The sequence below is a fragment of the Nansenia antarctica genome, assembly GCF_963989245.1.
Source record: "Nansenia antarctica genome assembly, chromosome: 9".
Classification (NCBI taxonomy): Eukaryota; Metazoa; Chordata; class Actinopteri; order Argentiniformes; family Microstomatidae; genus Nansenia; species Nansenia antarctica.
In genome coordinates, this window is record NC_137679.1 from 31,081,972 (window position 1) to 31,087,971 (window position 6,000).

General features: G+C 43.0%; 1 protein-coding gene across 1 annotated transcript in view; it reads left to right on the top strand.

The window, feature by feature from the left end:
• Window positions 1-1,331: 1,331 nt before the first annotated feature.
• Window positions 1,332-6,000, top strand: part of slc7a9 (solute carrier family 7 member 9) — a gene marked incomplete at its 3' end in the record, with an annotated part of 14,310 nt that continues 9,641 nt past the window's right edge. Inside the window, exons 1-2 of the mRNA XM_080539913.1 lie at window positions 1,332-1,422; window positions 3,171-3,274. The remainder of the gene's footprint in view (window positions 1,423-3,170; window positions 3,275-6,000) is intronic.

Consider the following 6,000-nt stretch of genomic DNA (forward strand, 5'->3'; position numbering starts at 1 on the left):
GTATCCTGAAGAGATAAATAAAATAAGGGAAAACATCTCAGAGAGATCTCCTCAAACCGGCATTCTGCTGTTATTGAATGAAACTGCATCGGTATAGACCGACTAATGCCTCTATCTGAGGTTGCAGACAGGGTCACGCTTTGAATCCGTCTATTGTTTTCAATCAGCATAAAGCTGGGTGAATGGGTTCAGATGTAGTTCATGCGGCTGGCCATCGGTGGGCAGTAGAGGACATTATGCACTTCATGACCAATGTCATAATCATGTTGATTGATTCAATGTCAATGTAAATGTTTGGCTCTTTTTTTGTACTATATAGAGGATAGTCGTCATAGTATGCAGTGTGTCTAATATATGTATTTATACATGAATTAACGATGCAAATTATTCAAACAGCAAGGATGTATGAAGTGAAAGGTGAATTCCAATTACTTTCACGTAGGAATAAATTGCAGATTTGTCTGACATCAATTCAGTACCTGTGGAGTCTATGCGAAAACAGAGGATTAGGGTTAGACTTTAATAAATACTTTGTAACTTGGGTGACTACCCCTCAGCAGCAAAACAACATTGCTCAAATTGACCAGCTTGATTGAGATCGTCAATCCAAAGCTCTTTTCACGCTCCTTTATTGATGATGAATCACACACAAACCAACGAGCAACATCAGACAGATCTGGTTTATTGAGTCTATAAACATTCACAGTCTCATTTACCCTTTTAGTGACGTTCTGAAATGGTCGCATCATACCAATAAAGTTGCACCCAACAGTCATCTGCTTTACGTTAAAGATAAGCTGTGCTCCCTCATTCAATGGTACCTGCCTCTATAAACTTGACAACTGAACAAGCCATCTATTTATTCATGTAAGTGTGTAGTTCATGAATTGGTTTCTGATAAATAATGTAAAGAATGACATAAGTACCCTATATGTGGTGGTCTAGGGTTTTATTTTTAAGTTATAAAAATTGTTATAAAAGTTATAAGTTATAAAATTGGTTGAAAACATTGCAACATGAAAACCATAAAACCATAAAATGCAATTGACGTTTTGTTTTTGTCAACACAAAAATGGTGCATGAGGGGACTTATTTTATTTCCTCCAAAGAGCCTTGAGAAAGCAGTCAGAAATGTATGATAGCCTATGTAGGCTACAATGATATGTCATAATTACATTAGGCTACCGCACATAAGACGTAATGTAAACTTTTTCAGTGGGAACATTTTCCTTGTGTTTCTCTAATGCTCTACTCAGGGTCTAATTAATCTTTAGCCTGGCCCCCGCTCTCTATCCGAGCCAACACAAACCAACTATTTCCAAAGCCTTGGACAAAGTTTGAAGGCATGACAGTCGGCGATTTGGTGGAATTAACCATGTTTTAATGTAGGCTATTTGTATACATTCTGTCAATGTTTTGTGGGTGAGTATTGAAGGTCTGAATAGAAAACTCTATCTCGAGTCTATTGCTACATTTTCTATAACCATTATCAAAGAATAATCTGGATTTAATCACAAAATGCGCTCGAGTAAACATGTTTTTCTTGAATGGACACGGGACATTTGTTCTGTAAACGTAAAACGAGTTATCATTCCATTTTGAAGGTATTAATGTTCATATTTGTGTCGTGACATTTTGTATAATAATCATCATCGAAGATAGGGTGTAAATCCGACTCAGAGAGACTTTCTTTAAAATAGAAAAATGACTTGTAAAATCATTAAAACAATATGATGCCGTTCATTTATTACAGTTCTGTCAACAATGTATCACATATTATATTGACACATTTACTTGAATGCACATCCATTCATTTCAATGCATGTGCATAATTTGGGTCACTAACCTTTTTTATGACAATGGGAGATGACTCCATAGTATGTCAAGGCTGTGACAATATCTTTATGGTTAGTGACTGAGGTGGCTCAGGGACGCCACACTCTCTGATTCTCCTTTGGCACATTGGTGCACATTTTTGTCCCATGACCCAGTGCCTTCACACTGTCTGTGTGTGGATGGATGGAGATGGAGAAACATCCTATTTCCATCCTAACCCATTGAACAACAATGAGCAGTAACAATTAATACAGAAATTAGCCGCTCTGAATGTCAAGTGAAAGTGTCCCACAAGAGCAGCCGAAAACTTCCTCGCCATACGCTACTTTGTTGTACGGCTGTGTGCTGGCCTCTGGGGCGGCTGTTGCTCAGGAGGTAGAGCCGGCGTCTAATGATCGCAAGGTTGGCGGTTCGATCTCTGGCTCCTCCTGTCCATGTGTCGAGGTGTCCTTGGGCAAGATACTGAACCCCAAATTGCTCCCAATGAGCGGGCCGGTGCCTTGCATGGTAGCTTGCCGCCATTGGCATGTGAATGTCTGTGTGAATGAGAGGCCAAAGCGCTTTGGTTAAAGGAGCTGTATAAGTGCAGTCCATTTGCCTTCGTGCATAACTACTGTTTTACTGACAGTGTGTGTCAGTAAAAGCTCTTTCCCATTCGCCTCTTTGCCAACCAGGGTCCTGGCAGCCCCCCAGGCCCTGCCCCAGCCCACTTCCCGCCTCTGCCTTCGGGGGTGTCGTATGTCCCTATCAAAGGCGTATTGTCAGAGCCAGGCTAGGCGACTGTAGGTGTGCTTTCTTGGCCAAGATGACCACCTCCCTCTTTCAAGGCCCCTCTTCCAATGGGAGTCAGACTTGAGCCTCCCAGTCCCCCCTCCCTCAGTATGGGAGTGCTTTGTCACTGGGACTCAGCAGGATATGTTGGTATCTTCAGAGAAACTTGCATTATATCAAGGACCCTCTGCTCCTGATTTCTACCTCAGGTGGGTGAAATTAATTGGTTAAACACGTGTCAGAGTAGAGGAATTTATGCTGTATGTTGAACAAGCTGTTCCTAAAAGGTTAAAAAAATGTTTTGAGAAAGGTGTTTTTTATCAGGATAAGTGCATGTGCTTCTTGGAAATCACAGCGGTTGGTTGTCGTTTGTCTGTCATAGGGGATGTAGCAGATCAAGCATGGACAGAACAGGAGGTGTGTGTGTGTGTGTGTGCATGTGCGTGTGCGTGTGCAAGACTTAAAGACCTTAGCCCTCACATCTGGCATGTGCACATCTAGCTAACCCAGAGGAGCATTCTCATGTTATGTTTAATATCTACGGTATACATTTCTGTGTTCAGGGCTCCAGAGACATAGTGAAGACGTTTCGGATCCTGAGGAGAAAAACAGATGCATAATTGAAGCAGTGAATACAAACAGGGCTACTACTTCAGAACTAACCAAGGTATCACATTTCAATTTCAATTGTTTGTTGTTACTGTAGACATTGACCTGTAATATAGTTATGTGACGTGTAATAGGCTACATCAGTTCACGTCTAGCATATACAGTAGCATGACAACTAAAATAACTGATTCCTTCTGAGACAGTTGCCCCAATTCCCTGTTGTGCAGAAAGTCAAATCCCACTGCATCCTGATGCTTTTTTCAGTGGGTATGTCATCAGGACAAGAGACGCATGTCGAAGTGTCCTTGGGCAAGACACTGAACCCCAAATTGCTCCCAATGAGAGGGCTGGTACCTTGCATGGTAGCTTGCCGCCATTGATGTGTGAATGTGTGTGTGAATGGGTGAATGAGAGGCCATTGTAAAGTGCTTTGGAATAAGGCGCCATATAAGTCAGTCCATGTACACTATGTAGAAATGATATCATAAAAAAGGGACACAGGACATTGTATGTATGACAGGAAGATGAGTGAGTCATTTACACCCACTCATGTGTTGACTGTGTCTGTCCCCTGGCGCCAGCAGCCTTCTCACTCTCACTCCACACAACATATCAATAAAACACTAAAACCTTATTGCGGTAAATTAGCAGAAACTGGCTGTTGTTACATGTGACCCCACGTCAGGGTCAAGGACGTTAGTGATGATGCCCACTTCCTGCGTGGGCATAATGCCGCTTCGGAGCTTCTATAAAGCGCTAGCGAGACAGGACTTTGCTTTTTGAAATCGATTAATAATCAAAACTCATTGATTTTCTCCTGAATTCAACCGAACAACACTCCACCCCCACTCCCACTCCCAGCCGCCTTGTGCTTTTATGGTGTAGTTGTGAAGAGACAGACACATCCTGATGACAGATGATGGAGCGGGGGAGGGAGTCAGATATAAAAGAGTTGTTAGATATGAGCCGGTCACAGCATTTCACTGTCCTGGCACCCCGTTGGTGGAACGAGCTTCCCACTGCTGTCAGGACTGCAGAGTCACTACCTATCTACTGTCAGGACTGCAGAGTCACTCTCTTCAGGCTACATCTTAACTGTCGCTCCTGAGACTTCTTAATCCCCTCTAACCCCCTGTGCAGTTTCTCTATTGTAAATAATACTTTTTTGATGCTTCTAGCATTTTGACTGCCAATGGCCCCTGGCCCAAGCATAGATTGCTTTTTCTTACGATGACTGATGGACACATTTACTTCGACAAATGTATTTGTTGTAAGTCGCTTTGGATGAAGATGGCTGCTAAATGCCAAAAATGGAAATGGAAATGACAGCAGGAGCGGAAGTGGGAGGTGGGTCTTGATCGGCGCTAGCCCGGTTGTGTCTCCCCGTGCTGTGTTCACTATGAACTCCATTTAGGGTCCATTAAATGCCAGGGTGGCTTGTTGTTGTTCTGGCTTCGATTATTTTATTATCTGTTGTCGATGAGGGCTCCTCAGGGTAAGAGGTCATATCAAAGTACATGTAGTCTGGCAAGTTGCCGCTGCTGCAGGTGCAAGACAGAGTGTGTGTGTGTGTGTGTGTGTGTGTGTGTGTGTGTGTGTGTGTAACAGTAGCCTTAGCAAACTCACATTTAGCTAAATTCAGTGTCAGGGAAGCCTCCGCTACATGCTGAAACACTGTTCTTAGTGGTTACATGGGCAGTCCAATCTGACGAATACACCACTACATCATCAAGGTATGCAGCACAGTGTGGGACATCAGCTAAAACAATATTGACTAAGCGCTGGAATGTGACAGGTGTATTCCGCATTCCAAAAGCCATTACAGAATACTGTTGAAAACTGTCAGGGGTAACAAATCAAATGCAGAGATCTCTGAAGCACGAGCGGTAAGAGGGACTTGCCAGTAACCCTTTAATAAATCCAGCTTTGTTACGTATTGGGCAGACCCTATTGTGTCTACACAATCATCAATACGTGTCAATGGGTACGAGTCGGAAATTGTGACTTTGTTCACTTTTCTGTACTCTGTGCAGAAACTAAATGTGCCATCTGGTTTGGGAACCAAGAGGTATGGTGGACTCCAAGGACAAGAACTTTAGGTTGCCAGATTATAAACAACCAAATAAGCTACCTCCTGTTTCATCACTGACCGTTTCTTAGCGTTAACACGGTATGGAGTTGCATTTCCCACATCCCACATCATGTTCAGGATCATTGGTCAGTTTAGGGACATCACTGAATAGACCAGGGAACTCTTTTATCAATGTTGTAATGTTAGCTTTCTGATCTCTATCCAGATATGACAAATGTGAGTCAAGAGACAGCAACATCTCAGAGTTGAGTAATCGAGTCTGTAGAGGAGCATTACGCAACTCCAAACCATCTTCGTCTCCATCAACCACATTGCGAGCCAGGAACCAATACAGCAGGAACAGCAGATTTGACGGCGGGCCCTGCAGTCTCATCTGGGGTTCCCTTAAGAGGTTTTTCTCTAGCATGATATATCTTTAACATGTTAATGTGGCAAACTCTAGACTTGCGTCTCCGATCAGGCGTCTGGATGACATAATCAGTATCACTTGATTCCTGTTCCACACAGTAAGGACCTGAGAAAACGGGCAGAGAGAGAGGAAACTTGAATAGGTAACAGAACTAAAACCTGGTCACCTATTGTAGTGAACGTGGGATAGCCTTCTCATCAGAGTGATGCTTCATCTGTTTTTCTGTGAGGAGGAGAGCGGCCTTGACCAAGCTGCAATATTTGACGAGTTGTGTGTGTGTGTG